The sequence below is a fragment of the Hyla sarda genome, unplaced genomic scaffold (genome assembly GCF_029499605.1).
Source record: "Hyla sarda isolate aHylSar1 unplaced genomic scaffold, aHylSar1.hap1 scaffold_1250, whole genome shotgun sequence".
NCBI lineage: Eukaryota > Metazoa > Chordata > Amphibia > Anura > Hylidae > Hyla > Hyla sarda.
The window spans coordinates 25243-44451 of NW_026607871.1; the positions used below are offsets into that span (position 1 = coordinate 25243).

Consider the following 19209-nt stretch of genomic DNA (forward strand, 5'->3'; position numbering starts at 1 on the left):
ACATTGGTTGTGAGCAGCAGTTTCTAAAAACAAATGCCTCATGGCGGATTTCCCATCCATCAATGGATGGTAAATTTTGTTTTTATCATTCACTGACCACAGAAACCAATGCATGGTCAAGCAACAGCAATGACACACCCTTGTGTATAGGCATGAGACCCTCATGTCATTTAACAGGATTCAGCACCACCCACAAGACAGCTACCTGTCATGTCATGTCAAACCTGCACAGGTGTGCTAGATTATTATTATTTAGTTTTATTTTATTTTTTTACACCAATCAGTGTGCAAACATGGTCATTAAAACGCTAAATGAATAGACGTTCATAAACCAGTCAGTGCAACTCATCATTTTGGTCTCCAATTCTCAAACTCAAATTCTCACCCACGGAGGATTAAATGAGAATCTTTCTTGTTTAACACTGGAATGGGGTGGTGCACTGTTCACTACCCGAAGATACTGCCACATCGGGTCAATGCATAGGGCGACAGAAGCAAGCTTCCAAATCAGCTCCCTTTCTCAAAAATCCATTTAATTTATGGTCCCCAGATAGGGAACGTATGTATCAGTATGTGCTCACAAGTCACCCAAGTGCAAGTATTCACACAAAAAAAAACGTGCCTCAGGATGCGATCTGTCGCAAGATCCTTTCTTTTTTTACACTTGATCTAAGCCAAAAGGCCTAGAGGGGATAACCGGGAAAGGGGTGGACCCAACCATGTCCCCTTCATGAGCACTCACATTACTCATAGGAATGGAAGGAAGGCTGGCAGCCAACCAGCCTCCCATACACTTTCTGGGTGGGTGGCAGTCAGCCACCCATACATACATACATACAGCACAGGCTAAACCCACATCATCACTTAAAAAAAGGACAGGCGACCATTGCACTCTGATGGAGCATTTAGCAATGCAATCCATAGCCTGGCTTTTGCCTGAACCCCCATCACTCCTCCTCTTGCATATAAGACAATATTTCAGATCTGCATATGAAAACAACACGCCTACCTTTGTTGCACATAGCTGCCTGCCTGTCTCTAGTTACCCCACTGGCTGTAGCTGCGTCCCTTCCGACATGGAATAACACCAACTGTAACGATAAACTGAAAATTAACAGTATAAACCTGCATCATTTTGGACTCTGGTATTTGCTGAATCCGGGTGACCTGACAATCGATGGTGGTGCCGCTGGTGATTCTGGCCTTCTTGGAATCTGTTGGGCCTATGTGTTAGCTCACACATCACTTGGGTATCCATGGTAACTACCACAACATGGTCATCTGCAGTTTACATCTAGCCCGTGGCATTGAATGGCATTTTAAAAGTGCTAAGGGTCCTGGTGCAATAATCCTCCCATGAGGATCAGCCTCAACGGCTTTGTAGATTGCACTCATGTCAGCAACTCCATATACATTTTTTTTTCTTCATGCTTCTTTCTTCATCCTTTTTTCTTTCTGTCATTCAGACTTTCATTCATTAGATCTCTCTCACTCACTTGCTTTAACTCATTTGTTCTCACTCACTCACTCACTCACTCAATCACTCACTCACTCATTCACTCTCACTCACTCTCACTCTCTCACTCACTCGCTCACTAAGTCAGTCTCTCTCTCTCTCTTTTTCTTTTTATATATATTTTTTTCCGTCTTCTTCTTCTTCTTCTTCTTCTTCAGACCCTGTCATAGCACTAATGCCTTTCCAATACCACCAGCAGATGGAGACACTCCATTGCAACATTGGTTGTGAGCAGCAGTTTCTAAAAACAAATGCCTCATGGCGGATTTCCCATCCATCAATGGATGGTAAATTTTGTTTTTATCATTCACTGACCACAGAAACCAATGCATGGTCAAGCAACAGCAATGACACACCCTTGTGTATAGGCATGAGACCCTCATGTCATTTAACAGGATTCAGCACCACCCACAAGACAGCTACCTGTCATGTCATGTCAAACCTGCACAGGTGTGCTAGATTATTATTATTTAGTTTTATTTTATTTTTTTACACCAATCAGTGTGCAAACATGGTCATTAAAACGCTAAATGAATAGACGTTCATAAACCAGTCAGTGCAACTCATCATTTTGGTCTCCAATTCTCAAACTCAAATTCTCACCCACGGAGGATTAAATGAGAATCTTTCTTGTTTAACACTGGAATGGGGTGGTGCACTGTTCACTACCCGAAGATACTGCCACATCGGGTCAATGCATAGGGCGACAGAAGCAAGCTTCCAAATCAGCTCCCTTTCTCAAAAATCCATTTAATTTATGGTCCCCAGATAGGGAACGTATGTATCAGTATGTGCTCACAAGTCACCCAAGTGCAAGTATTCACACAAAAAAAAACGTGCCTCAGGATGCGATCTGTCGCAAGATCCTTTCTTTTTTTACACTTGATCTAAGCCAAAAGGCCTAGAGGGGATAACCAGGAAAGGGGTGGACCCAACCATGTCCCCTTCATGAGCACTCACATTACTCATAGGAATGGAAGGAAGGCTGGCAGCCAACCAGCCTCCCATACACTTTCTGGGTGGGTGGCAGTCAGCCACCCATACATACATACAGCACAGGCTAAACCCACATCATCACTTAAAAAAAGGACAGGCGACCATTGCACTCTAATGGAGCATTTAGCAATGCAATCCATAGCCTGGCTTTTGCCTGAACCCCCATCACTCCTCCTCTTGCATATAAGACAATATTTCAGATCTGCATATGAAAACAACACGCCTACCTTTGTTGCACATAGCTGCCTGCCTGTCTCTAGTTACCCCACTGGCTGTAGCTGCGTCCCTTCCGACATGGAATAACACCAACTGTAACGATAAACTGAAAATTAACAGTATAAACCTGCATCATTTTGGACTCTGGTATTTGCTGAATCCGGGTGACCTGACAATCGATGGTGGTGCCGCTGGTGATTCTGGCCTTCTTGGAATCTGTTGGGCCTATGTGTTAGCTCACACATCACTTGGGTATCCATGGTAACTACCACAACATGGTCATCTGCAGTTTACATCTAGCCCGTGGCATTGAATGGCATTTTAAAAGTGCTAAGGGTCCTGGTGCAATAATCCTCCCATGAGGATCAGCCTCAACGGCTTTGTAGATTGCACTCATGTCAGCAACTCCATATACATTTTTTTTTCTTCATGCTTCTTTCTTCATCCTTTTTTCTTTCTGTCATTCAGACTTTCATTCATTCGATCTCTCTCACTCACTTGCTTTAACTCATTTGTTCTCACTCACTCACTCACTCACTCAATCACTCACTCACTCATTCACTCTCACTCACTCTCACTCTCTCACTCACTCGCTCACTAAGTCAGTCTCTCTCTCTCTCTCTCTTTTTCTTTTTATATATATTTTTTTCCGTCTTCTTCTTCTTCTTCTTCTTCAGACCCTGTCATAGCACTAATGCCTTTCCAATACCACCAGCAGATGGAGACACTCCATTGCAACATTGGTTGTGAGCAGCAGTTTCTAAAAACAAATGCCTCATGGCGGATTTCCCATCCATCAATGGATGGTAAATTTTGTTTTTATCATTCACTGACCACAGAAACCAATGCATGGTCAAGCAACAGCAATGACACACCCTTGTGTATAGGCATGAGACCCTCATGTCATTTAACAGGATTCAGCACCACCCACAAGACAGCTACCTGTCATGTCATGTCAAACCTGCACAGGTGTGCTAGATTATTATTATTTAGTTTTATTTTATTTTTTTACACCAATCAGTGTGCAAACATGGTCATTAAAACGCTAAATGAATAGACGTTCATAAACCAGTCAGTGCAACTCATCATTTTGGTCTCCAATTCTCAAACTCAAATTCTCACCCACGGAGGATTAAATGAGAATCTTTCTTGTTTAACACTGGAATGGGGTGGTGCACTGTTCACTACCCGAAGATACTGCCACATCGGGTCAATGCATAGGGCGACAGAAGCAAGCTTCCAAATCAGCTCCCTTTCTCAAAAATCCATTTAATTTATGGTCCCCAGATAGGGAACGTATGTATCAGTATGTGCTCACAAGTCACCCAAGTGCAAGTATTCACACAAAAAAAAACGTGCCTCAGGATGCGATCTGTCGCAAGATCCTTTCTTTTTTTACACTTGATCTAAGCCAAAAGGCCTAGAGGGGATAACCGGGAAAGGGGTGGACCCAACCATGTCCCCTTCATGAGCACTCACATTACTCATAGGAATGGAAGGAAGGCTGGCAGCCAACCAGCCTCCCATACACTTTCTGGGTGGGTGGCAGTCAGCCACCCATACATACATACAGCACAGGCTAAACCCACATCATCACTTAAAAAAAGGACAGGCGACCATTGCACTCTGATGGAGCATTTAGCAATGCAATCCATAGCCTGGCTTTTGCCTGAACCCCCATCACTCCTCCTCTTGCATATAAGACAATATTTCAGATCTGCATATGAAAACAACACGCCTACCTTTGTTGCACATAGCTGCCTGCCTGTCTCTAGTTACCCCACTGGCTGTAGCTGCGTCCCTTCCGACATGGAATAACACCAACTGTAACGATAAACTGAAAATTAACAGTATAAACCTGCATCATTTTGGACTCTGGTATTTGCTGAATCCGGGTGACCTGACAATCGATGGTGGTGCCGCTGGTGATTCTGGCCTTCTTGGAATCTGTTGGGCCTATGTGTTAGCTCACACATCACTTGGGTATCCATGGTAACTACCACAACATGGTCATCTGCAGTTTACATCTAGCCCGTGGCATTGAATGGCATTTTAAAAGTGCTAAGGGTCCTGGTGCAATAATCCTCCCATGAGGATCAGCCTCAACGGCTTTGTAGATTGCACTCATGTCAGCAACTCCATATACATTTTTTTTTCTTCATGCTTCTTTCTTCATCCTTTTTTCTTTCTGTCATTCAGACTTTCATTCATTCGATCTCTCTCACTCACTTGCTTTAACTCATTTGTTCTCACTCACTCACTCACTCACTCACTCATTCACTCTCACTCACTCTCACTCTCTCACTCACTCGCTCACTAAGTCAGTCTCTCTCTCTCTCTCTCTTTTTCTTTTTATATATATTTTTTTCCGTCTTCTTCTTCTTCTTCTTCTTCTTCAGACCCTGTCATAGCACTAATGCCTTTCCAATACCACCAGCAGATGGAGACACTCCATTGCAACATTGGTTGTGAGCAGCAGTTTCTAAAAACAAATGCCTCATGGCGGATTTCCCATCCATCAATGGATGGTAAATTTTGTTTTTATCATTCACTGACCACAGAAACCAATGCATGGTCAAGCAACAGCAATGACACACCCTTGTGTATAGGCATGAGACCCTCATGTCATTTAACAGGATTCAGCACCACCCACAAGACAGCTACCTGTCATGTCATGTCAAACCTGCACAGGTGTGCTAGATTATTATTATTTAGTTTTATTTTATTTTTTTACACCAATCAGTGTGCAAACATGGTCATTAAAACGCTAAATGAATAGACGTTCATAAACCAGTCAGTGCAACTCATCATTTTGGTCTCCAATTCTCAAACTCAAATTCTCACCCACGGAGGATTAAATGAGAATCTTTCTTGTTTAACACTGGAATGGGGTGGTGCACTGTTCACTACCCGAAGATACTGCCACATCGGGTCAATGCATAGGGCGACAGAAGCAAGCTTCCAAATCAGCTCCCTTTCTCAAAAATCCATTTAATTTATGGTCCCCAGATAGGGAACGTATGTATCAGTATGTGCTCACAAGTCACCCAAGTGCAAGTATTCACACAAAAAAAAACGTGCCTCAGGATGCGATCTGTCGCAAGATCCTTTCTTTTTTTACACTTGATCTAAGCCAAAAGGCCTAGAGGGGATAACCGGGAAAGGGGTGGACCCAACCATGTCCCCTTCATGAGCACTCACATTACTCATAGGAATGGAAGGAAGGCTGGCAGCCAACCAGCCTCCCATACACTTTCTGGGTGGGTGGCAGTCAGCCACCCATACATACATACAGCACAGGCTAAACCCACATCATCACTTAAAAAAAGGACAGGCGACCATTGCACTCTGATGGAGCATTTAGCAATGCAATCCATAGCCTGGCTTTTGCCTGAACCCCCATCACTCCTCCTCTTGCATATAAGACAATATTTCAGATCTGCATATGAAAACAACACGCCTACCTTTGTTGCACATAGCTGCCTGCCTGTCTCTAGTTACCCCACTGGCTGTAGCTGCGTCCCTTCCGACATGGAATAACACCAACTGTAACGATAAACTGAAAATTAACAGTATAAACCTGCATCATTTTGGACTCTGGTATTTGCTGAATCCGGGTGACCTGACAATCGATGGTGGTGCCGCTGGTGATTCTGGCCTTCTTGGAATCTGTTGGGCCTATGTGTTAGCTCACACATCACTTGGGTATCCATGGTAACTACCACAACATGGTCATCTGCAGTTTACATCTAGCCCGTGGCATTGAATGGCATTTTAAAAGTGCTAAGGGTCCTGGTGCAATAATCCTCCCATGAGGATCAGCCTCAACGGCTTTGTAGATTGCACTCATGTCAGCAACTCCATATACATTTTTTTTTCTTCATGCTTCTTTCTTCATCCTTTTTTCTTTCTGTCATTCAGACTTTCATTCATTCGATCTCTCTCACTCACTTGCTTTAACTCATTTGTTCTCACTCACTCACTCACTCACTCAATCACTCACTCACTCATTCACTCTCACTCACTCTCACTCTCTCACTCACTCGCTCACTAAGTCAGTCTCTCTCTCTCTCTCTCTTTTTCTTTTTATATATATTTTTTTCCGTCTTCTTCTTCTTCTTCTTCTTCTTCAGACCCTGTCATAGCACTAATGCCTTTCCAATACCACCAGCAGATGGAGACACTCCATTGCAACATTGGTTGTGAGCAGCAGTTTCTAAAAACAAATGCCTCATGGCGGATTTCCCATCCATCAATGGATGGTAAATTTTGTTTTTATCATTCACTGACCACAGAAACCAATGCATGGTCAAGCAACAGCAATGACACACCCTTGTGTATAGGCATGAGACCCTCATGTCATTTAACAGGATTCAGCACCACCCACAAGACAGCTACCTGTCATGTCATGTCAAACCTGCACAGGTGTGCTAGATTATTATTATTTAGTTTTATTTTATTTTTTTACACCAATCAGTGTGCAAACATGGTCATTAAAACGCTAAATGAATAGACGTTCATAAACCAGTCAGTGCAACTCATCATTTTCATTTTGGTCTCCAATTCTCAAACTCAAATTCTCACCCACGGAGGATTAAATGAGAATCTTTCTTGTTTAACACTGGAATGGGGTGGTGCACTGTTCACTACCCGAAGATACTGCCACATCGGGTCAATGCATAGGGCGACAGAAGCAAGCTTCCAAATCAGCTCCCTTTCTCAAAAATCCATTTAATTTATGGTCCCCAGATAGGGAACGTATGTATCAGTATGTGCTCACAAGTCACCCAAGTGCAAGTATTCACACAAAAAAAAACGTGCCTCAGGATGCGATCTGTCGCAAGATCCTTTCTTTTTTTACACTTGATCTAAGCCAAAAGGCCTAGAGGGGATAACCGGGAAAGGGGTGGACCCAACCATGTCCCCTTCATGAGCACTCACATTACTCATAGGAATGGAAGGAAGGCTGGCAGCCAACCAGCCTCCCATACACTTTCTGGGTGGGTGGCAGTCAGCCACCCATACATACATACAGCACAGGCTAAACCCACATCATCACTTAAAAAAAGGACAGGCGACCATTGCACTCTGATGGAGCATTTAGCAATGCAATCCATAGCCTGGCTTTTGCCTGAACCCCCATCACTCCTCCTCTTGCATATAAGACAATATTTCAGATCTGCATATGAAAACAACACGCCTACCTTTGTTGCACATAGCTGCCTGCCTGTCTCTAGTTACCCCACTGGCTGTAGCTGCGTCCCTTCCGACATGGAATAACACCAACTGTAACGATAAACTGAAAATTAACAGTATAAACCTGCATCATTTTGGACTCTGGTATTTGCTGAATCCGGGTGACCTGACAATCGATGGTGGTGCCGCTGGTGATTCTGGCCTTCTTGGAATCTGTTGGGCCTATGTGTTAGCTCACACATCACTTGGGTATCCATGGTAACTACCACAACATGGTCATCTGCAGTTTACATCTAGCCCGTGGCATTGAATGGCATTTTAAAAGTGCTAAGGGTCCTGGTGCAATAATCCTCCCATGAGGATCAGCCTCAACGGCTTTGTAGATTGCACTCATGTCAGCAACTCCATATACATTTTTTTTTCTTCATGCTTCTTTCTTCATCCTTTTTTCTTTCTGTCATTCAGACTTTCATTCATTCGATCTCTCTCACTCACTTGCTTTAACTCATTTGTTCTCACTCACTCACTCACTCACTCAATCACTCACTCACTCATTCACTCTCACTCACTCTCACTCTCTCACTCACTCGCTCACTAAGTCAGTCTCTCTCTCTCTCTCTCTTTTTCTTTTTATATATATTTTTTTCCGTCTTCTTCTTCTTCTTCTTCTTCTTCTTCTTCAGACCCTGTCATAGCACTAATGCCTTTCCAATACCACCAGCAGATGGAGACACTCCATTGCAACATTGGTTGTGAGCAGCAGTTTCTAAAAACAAATGCCTCATGGCGGATTTCCCATCCATCAATGGATGGTAAATTTTGTTTTTATCATTCACTGACCACAGAAACCAATGCATGGTCAAGCAACAGCAATGACACACCCTTGTGTATAGGCATGAGACCCTCATGTCATTTAACAGGATTCAGCACCACCCACAAGACAGCTACCTGTCATGTCATGTCAAACCTGCACAGGTGTGCTAGATTATTATTATTTAGTTTTATTTTATTTTTTTACACCAATCAGTGTGCAAACATGGTCATTAAAACGCTAAATGAATAGACGTTCATAAACCAGTCAGTGCAACTCATCATTTTGGTCTCCAATTCTCAAACTCAAATTCTCACCCACGGAGGATTAAATGAGAATCTTTCTTGTTTAACACTGGAATGGGGTGGTGCACTGTTCACTACCCGAAGATACTGCCACATCGGGTCAATGCATAGGGCGACAGAAGCAAGCTTCCAAATCAGCTCCCTTTCTCAAAAATCCATTTAATTTATGGTCCCCAGATAGGGAACGTATGTATCAGTATGTGCTCACAAGTCACACAAAAAAAAACGTGCCTCAGGATGCGATCTGTCGCAAGATCCTTTCTTTTTTTACACTTGATCTAAGCCAAAAGGCCTAGAGGGGATAACCGGGAAAGGGGTGGACCCAACCATGTCCCCTTCATGAGCACTCACATTACTCATAGGAATGGAAGGAAGGCTGGCAGCCAACCAGCCTCCCATACACTTTCTGGGTGGGTGGCAGTCAGCCACCCATACATACATACATACAGCACAGGCTAAACCCACATCATCACTTAAAAAAAGGACAGGCGACCATTGCACTCTGATGGAGCATTTAGCAATGCAATCCATAGCCTGGCTTTTGCCTGAACCCCCATCACTCCTCCTCTTGCATATAAGACAATATTTCAGATCTGCATATGAAAACAACACGCCTACCTTTGTTGCACATAGCTGCCTGCCTGTCTCTAGTTACCCCACTGGCTGTAGCTGCGTCCCTTCCGACATGGAATAACACCAACTGTAACGATAAACTGAAAATTAACAGTATAAACCTGCATCATTTTGGACTCTGGTATTTGCTGAATCCGGGTGACCTGACAATCGATGGTGGTGCCGCTGGTGATTCTGGCCTTCTTGGAATCTGTTGGGCCTATGTGTTAGCTCACACATCACTTGGGTATCCATGGTAACTACCACAACATGGTCATCTGCAGTTTACATCTAGCCCGTGGCATTGAATGGCATTTTAAAAGTGCTAAGGGTCCTGGTGCAATAATCCTCCCATGAGGATCAGCCTCAACGGCTTTGTAGATTGCACTCATGTCAGCAACTCCATATACATTTTTTTTTCTTCATGCTTCTTTCTTCATCCTTTTTTCTTTCTGTCATTCAGACTTTCATTCATTCGATCTCTCTCACTCACTTGCTTTAACTCATTTGTTCTCACTCACTCACTCACTCACTCAATCACTCACTCACTCATTCACTCTCACTCACTCTCACTCTCTCACTCACTCGCTCACTAAGTCAGTCTCTCTCTCTCTCTCTCTTTTTCTTTTTATATATATTTTTTTCCGTCTTCTTCTTCTTCTTCTTCTTCTTCAGACCCTGTCATAGCACTAATGCCTTTCCAATACCACCAGCAGATGGAGACACTCCATTGCAACATTGGTTGTGAGCAGCAGTTTCTAAAAACAAATGCCTCATGGCGGATTTCCCATCCATCAATGGATGGTAAATTTTGTTTTTATCATTCACTGACCACAGAAACCAATGCATGGTCAAGCAACAGCAATGACACACCCTTGTGTATAGGCATGAGACCCTCATGTCATTTAACAGGATTCAGCACCACCCACAAGACAGCTACCTGTCATGTCATGTCAAACCTGCACAGGTGTGCTAGATTATTATTATTTAGTTTTATTTTATTTTTTTACACCAATCAGTGTGCAAACATGGTCATTAAAACGCTAAATGAATAGACGTTCATAAACCAGTCAGTGCAACTCATCATTTTGGTCTCCAATTCTCAAACTCAAATTCTCACCCACGGAGGATTAAATGAGAATCTTTCTTGTTTAACACTGGAATGGGGTGGTGCACTGTTCACTACCCGAAGATACTGCCACATCGGGTCAATGCATAGGGCGACAGAAGCAAGCTTCCAAATCAGCTCCCTTTCTCAAAAATCCATTTAATTTATGGTCCCCAGATAGGGAACGTATGTATCAGTATGTGCTCACAAGTCACCCAAGTGCAAGTATTCACACAAAAAAAAACGTGCCTCAGGATGCGATCTGTCGCAAGATCCTTTCTTTTTTTACACTTGATCTAAGCCAAAAGGCCTAGAGGGGATAACCGGGAAAGGGGTGGACCCAACCATGTCCCCTTCATGAGCACTCACATTACTCATAGGAATGGAAGGAAGGCTGGCAGCCAACCAGCCTCCCATACACTTTCTGGGTGGGTGGCAGTCAGCCACCCATACATACATACAGCACAGGCTAAACCCACATCATCACTTAAAAAAAGGACAGGCGACCATTGCACTCTGATGGAGCATTTAGCAATGCAATCCATAGCCTGGCTTTTGCCTGAACCCCCATCACTCCTCCTCTTGCATATAAGACAATATTTCAGATCTGCATATGAAAACAACACGCCTACCTTTGTTGCACATAGCTGCCTGCCTGTCTCTAGTTACCCCACTGGCTGTAGCTGCGTCCCTTCCGACATGGAATAACACCAACTGTAACGATAAACTGAAAATTAACAGTATAAACCTGCATCATTTTGGACTCTGGTATTTGCTGAATCCGGGTGACCTGACAATCGATGGTGGTGCCGCTGGTGATTCTGGCCTTCTTGGAATCTGTTGGGCCTATGTGTTAGCTCACACATCACTTGGGTATCCATGGTAACTACCACAACATGGTCATCTGCAGTTTACATCTAGCCCGTGGCATTGAATGGCATTTTAAAAGTGCTAAGGGTCCTGGTGCAATAATCCTCCCATGAGGATCAGCCTCAACGGCTTTGTAGATTGCACTCATGTCAGCAACTCCATATACATTTTTTTTTCTTCATGCTTCTTTCTTCATCCTTTTTTCTTTCTGTCATTCAGACTTTCATTCATTCGATCTCTCTCACTCACTTGCTTTAACTCATTTGTTCTCACTCACTCACTCACTCACTCAATCACTCACTCACTCATTCACTCTCACTCACTCTCACTCTCTCACTCACTCGCTCACTAAGTCAGTCTCTCTCTCTCTCTCTCTTTTTCTTTTTATATATATTTTTTTCCGTCTTCTTCTTCTTCTTCTTCTTCTTCAGACCCTGTCATAGCACTAATGCCTTTCCAATACCACCAGCAGATGGAGACACTCCATTGCAACATTGGTTGTGAGCAGCAGTTTCTAAAAACAAATGCCTCATGGCGGATTTCCCATCCATCAATGGATGGTAAATTTTGTTTTTATCATTCACTGACCACAGAAACCAATGCATGGTCAAGCAACAGCAATGACACACCCTTGTGTATAGGCATGAGACCCTCATGTCATTTAACAGGATTCAGCACCACCCACAAGACAGCTACCTGTCATGTCATGTCAAACCTGCACAGGTGTGCTAGATTATTATTATTTAGTTTTATTTTATTTTTTTACACCAATCAGTGTGCAAACATGGTCATTAAAACGCTAAATGAATAGACGTTCATAAACCAGTCAGTGCAACTCATCATTTTGGTCTCCAATTCTCAAACTCAAATTCTCACCCACGGAGGATTAAATGAGAATCTTTCTTGTTTAACACTGGAATGGGGTGGTGCACTGTTCACTACCCGAAGATACTGCCACATCGGGTCAATGCATAGGGCGACAGAAGCAAGCTTCCAAATCAGCTCCCTTTCTCAAAAATCCATTTAATTTATGGTCCCCAGATAGGGAACGTATGTATCAGTATGTGCTCACAAGTCACCCAAGTGCAAGTATTCACACAAAAAAAAACGTGCCTCAGGATGCGATCTGTCGCAAGATCCTTTCTTTTTTTACACTTGATCTAAGCCAAAAGGCCTAGAGGGGATAACCGGGAAAGGGGTGGACCCAACCATGTCCCCTTCATGAGCACTCACATTACTCATAGGAATGGAAGGAAGGCTGGCAGCCAACCAGCCTCCCATACACTTTCTGGGTGGGTGGCAGTCAGCCACCCATACATACATACAGCACAGGCTAAACCCACATCATCACTTAAAAAAAGGACAGGCGACCATTGCACTCTGATGGAGCATTTAGCAATGCAATCCATAGCCTGGCTTTTGCCTGAACCCCCATCACTCCTCCTCTTGCATATAAGACAATATTTCAGATCTGCATATGAAAACAACACGCCTACCTTTGTTGCACATAGCTGCCTGCCTGTCTCTAGTTACCCCACTGGCTGTAGCTGCGTCCCTTCCGACATGGAATAACACCAACTGTAACGATAAACTGAAAATTAACAGTATAAACCTGCATCATTTTGGACTCTGGTATTTGCTGAATCCGGGTGACCTGACAATCGATGGTGGTGCCGCTGGTGATTCTGGCCTTCTTGGAATCTGTTGGGCCTATGTGTTAGCTCACACATCACTTGGGTATCCATGGTAACTACCACAACATGGTCATCTGCAGTTTACATCTAGCCCGTGGCATTGAATGGCATTTTAAAAGTGCTAAGGGTCCTGGTGCAATAATCCTCCCATGAGGATCAGCCTCAACGGCTTTGTAGATTGCACTCATGTCAGCAACTCCATATACATTTTTTTTTCTTCATGCTTCTTTCTTCATCCTTTTTTCTTTCTGTCATTCAGACTTTCATTCATTCGATCTCTCTCACTCACTTGCTTTAACTCATTTGTTCTCACTCACTCACTCACTCAATCACTCACTCACTCACTCACTCATTCACTCTCACTCACTCTCACTCTCTCACTCACTCGCTCACTAAGTCAGTCTCTCTCTCTCTCTCTCTTTTTCTTTTTATATATATTTTTTTCCGTCTTCTTCTTCTTCTTCTTCTTCTTCTTCTTCTTCAGACCCTGTCATAGCACTAATGCCTTTCCAATACCACCAGCAGATGGAGACACTCCATTGCAACATTGGTTGTGAGCAGCAGTTTCTAAAAACAAATGCCTCATGGCGGATTTCCCATCCATCAATGGATGGTAAATTTTGTTTTTATCATTCACTGACCACAGAAACCAATGCATGGTCAAGCAACAGCAATGACACACCCTTGTGTATAGGCATGAGACCCTCATGTCATTTAACAGGATTCAGCACCACCCACAAGACAGCTACCTGTCATGTCATGTCAAACCTGCACAGGTGTGCTAGATTATTATTATTTAGTTTTATTTTATTTTTTTACACCAATCAGTGTGCAAACATGGTCATTAAAACGCTAAATGAATAGACGTTCATAAACCAGTCAGTGCAACTCATCATTTTGGTCTCCAATTCTCAAACTCAAATTCTCACCCACGGAGGATTAAATGAGAATCTTTCTTGTTTAACACTGGAATGGGGTGGTGCACTGTTCACTACCCGAAGATACTGCCACATCGGGTCAATGCATAGGGCGACAGAAGCAAGCTTCCAAATCAGCTCCCTTTCTCAAAAATCCATTTAATTTATGGTCCCCAGATAGGGAACGTATGTATCAGTATGTGCTCACAAGTCACCCAAGTGCAAGTATTCACACAAAAAAAAAACGTGCCTCAGGATGCGATCTGTCGCAAGATCCTTTCTTTTTTTACACTTGATCTAAGCCAAAAGGCCTAGAGGGGATAACCGGGAAAGGGGTGGACCCAACCATGTCCCCTTCATGAGCACTCACATTACTCATAGGAATGGAAGGAAGGCTGGCAGCCAACCAGCCTCCCATACACTTTCTGGGTGGGTGGCAGTCAGCCACCCATACATACATACAGCACAGGCTAAACCCACATCATCACTTAAAAAAAGGACAGGCGACCATTGCACTCTGATGGAGCATTTAGCAATGCAATCCATAGCCTGGCTTTTGCCTGAACCCCCATCACTCCTCCTCTTGCATATAAGACAATATTTCAGATCTGCATATGAAAACAACACGCCTACCTTTGTTGCACATAGCTGCCTGCCTGTCTCTAGTTACCCCACTGGCTGTAGCTGCGTCCCTTCCGACATGGAATAACACCAACTGTAACGATAAACTGAAAATTAACAGTATAAACCTGCATCATTTTGGACTCTGGTATTTGCTGAATCCGGGTGACCTGACAATCGATGGTGGTGCCGCTGGTGATTCTGGCCTTCTTGGAATCTGTTGGGCCTATGTGTTAGCTCACACATCACTTGGGTATCCATGGTAACTACCACAACATGGTCATCTGCAGTTTACATCTAGCCCGTGGCATTGAATGGCATTTTAAAAGTGCTAAGGGTCCTGGTGCAATAATCCTCCCATGAGGATCAGCCTCAACGGCTTTGTAGATTGCACTCATGTCAGCAACTCCATATACATTTTTTTTTCTTCATGCTTCTTTCTTCATCCTTTTTTCTTTCTGTCATTTAGACTTTCATTCATTCGATCTCTCTCACTCACTTGCTTTAACTCATTTGTTCTCACTCACTCACTCACTCACTCACTCAATCACTCACTCACTCACTCACTCATTCACTCTCACTCACTCTCACTCACTCTCACTCTCTCACTCACTCGCTCACTAAGTCAGTCTCTCTCTCTCTCTCTCTTTTTCTTTTTATATATATTTTTTTCCGTCTTCTTCTTCTTCTTCTTCTTCTTCTTCTTCAGACCCTGTCATAGCACTAATGCCTTTCCAATACCACCAGCAGATGGAGACACTCCATTGCAACATTGGTTGTGAGCAGCAGTTTCTAAAAACAAATGCCTCATGGCGGATTTCCCATCCATCAATGGATGGTAAATTTTGTTTTTATCATTCACTGACCACAGAAACCAATGCATGGTCAAGCGACAGCAATGACACACCCTTGTGTATAGGCATGAGACCCTCATGTCATTTAACAGGATTCAGCACCACCCACAAGACAGCTACCTGTCATGTCATGTCAAACCTGCACAGGTGTGCTAGATTATTATTATTTAGTTTTATTTTATTTTTTTACACCAATCAGTGTGCAAACATGGTCATTAAAACGCTAAATGAATAGACGTTCATAAACCAGTCAGTGCAACTCATCATTTTGGTCTCCAATTCTCAAACTCAAATTCTCACCCACGGAGGATTAAATGAGAATCTTTCTTGTTTAACACTGGAATGGGGTGGTGCACTGTTCACTACCCGAAGATACTGCCACATCGGGTCAATGCATAGGGCGACAGAAGCAAGCTTCCAAATCAGCTCCCTTTCTCAAAAATCCATTTAATTTATGGTCCCCAGATAGGGAACGTATGTATCAGTATGTGCTCACAAGTCACCCAAGTGCAAGTATTCACACAAAAAAAAACGTGCCTCAGGATGCGATCTGTCGCAAGATCCTTTCTTTTTTTACACTTGATCTAAGCCAAAAGGCCTAGAGGGGATAACCGGGAAAGGGGTGGACCCAACCATGTCCCCTTCATGAGCACTCACATTACTCATAGGAATGGAAGGAAGGCTGGCAGCCAACCAGCCTCCCATACACTTTCTGGGTGGGTGGCAGTCAGCCACCCATACATACATACAGCACAGGCTAAACCCACATCATCACTTAAAAAAAGGACAGGCGACCATTGCACTCTGATGGAGCATTTAGCAATGCAATCCATAGCCTGGCTTTTGCCTGAACCCCCATCACTCCTCCTCTTGCATATAAGACAATATTTCAGATCTGCATATGAAAACAACACGCCTACCTTTGTTGCACATAGCTGCCTGCCTGTCTCTAGTTACCCCACTGGCTGTAGCTGCGTCCCTTCCGACATGGAATAACACCAACTGTAACGATAAACTGAAAATTAACAGTATAAACCTGCATCATTTTGGACTCTGGTATTTGCTGAATCCGGGTGACCTGACAATCGATGGTGGTGCCGCTGGTGATTCTGGCCTTCTTGGAATCTGTTGGGCCTATGTGTTAGCTCACACATCACTTGGGTATCCATGGTAACTACCACAACATGGTCATCTGCAGTTTACATCTAGCCCGTGGCATTGAATGGCATTTTAAAAGTGCTAAGGGTCCTGGTGCAATAATCCTCCCATGAGGATCAGCCTCAACGGCTTTGTAGATTGCACTCATGTCAGCAACTCCATATACATTTTTTTTTCTTCATGCTTCTTTCTTCATCCTTTTTTCTTTCTGTCATTCAGACTTTCATTCATTCGATCTCTCTCACTCACTTGCTTTAACTCATTTGTTCTCACTCACTCACTCACTCACTCAATCACTCACTCACTCATTCACTCTCACTCACTCTCACTCTCTCACTCACTCGCTCACTAAGTCAGTCTCTCTCTCTCTCTCTTTTTCTTTTTATATATATTTTTTTCCGTCTTCTTCTTCTTCTTCTTCTTCTTCTTCTTCAGACCCTGTCATAGCACTAATGCCTTTCCAATACCACCAGCAGATGGAGACACTCCATTGCAACATTGGTTGTGAGCAGCAGTTTCTAAAAACAAATGCCTCATGGCGGATTTCCCATCCATCAATGGATGGTAAATTTTGTTTTTATCATTCACTGACCACAGAAACCAATGCATGGTCAAGCAACAGCAATGACACACCCTTGTGTATAGGCATGAGACCCTCATGTCATTTAACAGGATTCAGCACCACCCACAAGACAGCTACCTGTCATGTCATGTCAAACCTGCACAGGTGTGCTAGATTATTATTATTTAGTTTTATTTTATTTTTTTACACCAATCAGTGTGCAAACATGGTCATTAAAACGCTAAATGAATAGACGTTCATAAACCAGTCAGTGCAACTCATCATTTTGGTCTCCAATTCTCAAACTCAAATTCTCACCCACGGAGGATTAAATGAGAATCTTTCTTGTTTAACACTGGAATGGGGTGGTGCACTGTTCACTACCCGAAGATACTGCCACATCGGGTCAATGCATAGGGCGACAGAAGCAAGCTTCCAAATCAGCTCCCTTTCTCAAAAATCCATTTAATTTATGGTCCCCAGATAGGGAACGTATGTATCAGTATGTGCTCACAAGTCACCCAAGTGCAAGTATTCACACAAAAAAAAACGTGCCTCAGGATGCGATCTGTCGCAAGATCCTTTCTTTTTTTACACTTGATCTAAGCCAAAAGGCCTAGAGGGGATAACCGGGAAAGGGGTGGACCCAACCATGTCCCCTTCATGAGCACTCACATTACTCATAGGAATGGAAGGAAGGCTGGCAGCCAACCAGCCTCCCATACACTTTCTGGGTGGGTGGCAGTCAGCCACCCATACATACATACAGCACAGGCTAAACCCACATCATCACTTAAAAAAAAGGACAGGCGACCATTGCACTCTGATGGAGCATTTAGCAATGCAATCCATAGCCTGGCTTTTGCCTGAACCCCCATCACTCCTCCTCTTGCATATAAGACAATATTTCAGATCTGCATATGAAAACAACACGCCTACCTTTGTTGCACATAGCTGCCTGCCTGTCTCTAGTTACCCCACTGGCTGTAGCTGCGTCCCTTCCGACATGGAATAACACCAACTGTAACGATAAACTGAAAATTAACAGTATAAACCTGCATCATTTTGGACTCTGGTATTTGCTGAATCCGGGTGACCTGACAATCGATGGTGGTGCCGCTGGTGATTCTGGCCTTCTTGGAATCTGTTGGGCCTATGTGTTAGCTCACACATCACTTGGGTATCCATGGTAACTACCACAACATGGTCATCTGCAGTTTACATCTAGCCCGTGGCATTGAATGGCATTTTAAAAGTGCTAAGGGTCCTGGTGCAATAATCCTCCCATGAGGATCAGCCTCAACGGCTTTGTAGATTGCACTCATGTCAGCAACTCCATATACATTTTTTTTTCTTCATGCTTCTTTCTTCATCCTTTTTTCTTTCTGTCATTCAGACTTTCATTCATTCGATCTCTCTCACTCACTTGCTTTAACTCATTTGTTCTCACTCACTCACTCACTCACTCACTCAATCACTCACTCACTCATTCACTCTCACTCACTCTCACTCTCTCACTCACTCGCTCACTAAGTCAGTCTCTCTCTCTCTCTCTCTCTTTTTCTTTTTATATATATTTTTTTCCGTCTTCTTCTTCTTCTTCTTCTTCTTCTTCTTCAGACCCTGTCATAGCACTAATGCCTTTCCAATACCACCAGCAGATGGAGACACTCCATTGCAACATTGGTTGTGAGCAGCAGTTTCTAAAAACAAATGCCTCATGGCGGATTTCCCATCCATCAATGGATGGTAAATTTTGTTTTTATCATTCAC

The 19209-nt window shown here is 43.4% G+C and overlaps 11 pseudogenes; all 11 read right to left on the reverse strand.

Moving 5' to 3' along the window:
- Nucleotides 1-430: 430 nt before the first annotated feature.
- On the reverse strand, nt 431-694 carry LOC130303831 (U2 spliceosomal RNA; annotated as a pseudogene).
- A 1470-nt stretch (nt 695-2164) lies between these two features.
- LOC130303832 (U2 spliceosomal RNA) lies at nt 2165-2428 on the reverse strand (annotated as a pseudogene).
- Nucleotides 2429-3895: 1467 nt separating this feature from the next.
- On the reverse strand, nt 3896-4159 carry LOC130303833 (U2 spliceosomal RNA; annotated as a pseudogene).
- A 1458-nt stretch (nt 4160-5617) lies between these two features.
- On the reverse strand, nt 5618-5881 carry LOC130303834 (U2 spliceosomal RNA; annotated as a pseudogene).
- Nucleotides 5882-7357: 1476 nt separating this feature from the next.
- LOC130303835 (U2 spliceosomal RNA) lies at nt 7358-7621 on the reverse strand (annotated as a pseudogene).
- Nucleotides 7622-9097: 1476 nt separating this feature from the next.
- On the reverse strand, nt 9098-9343 carry LOC130303815 (U2 spliceosomal RNA; annotated as a pseudogene).
- Nucleotides 9344-10817: 1474 nt separating this feature from the next.
- On the reverse strand, nt 10818-11081 carry LOC130303836 (U2 spliceosomal RNA; annotated as a pseudogene).
- A 1470-nt stretch (nt 11082-12551) lies between these two features.
- Nucleotides 12552-12815, reverse strand: LOC130303837 (U2 spliceosomal RNA; annotated as a pseudogene).
- Nucleotides 12816-14298: 1483 nt separating this feature from the next.
- On the reverse strand, nt 14299-14563 carry LOC130303867 (U2 spliceosomal RNA; annotated as a pseudogene).
- Nucleotides 14564-16061: 1498 nt separating this feature from the next.
- LOC130303839 (U2 spliceosomal RNA) lies at nt 16062-16325 on the reverse strand (annotated as a pseudogene).
- Nucleotides 16326-17799: 1474 nt separating this feature from the next.
- LOC130303840 (U2 spliceosomal RNA) lies at nt 17800-18063 on the reverse strand (annotated as a pseudogene).
- Between the last annotated feature and the right edge of the window lie 1146 nt (nt 18064-19209).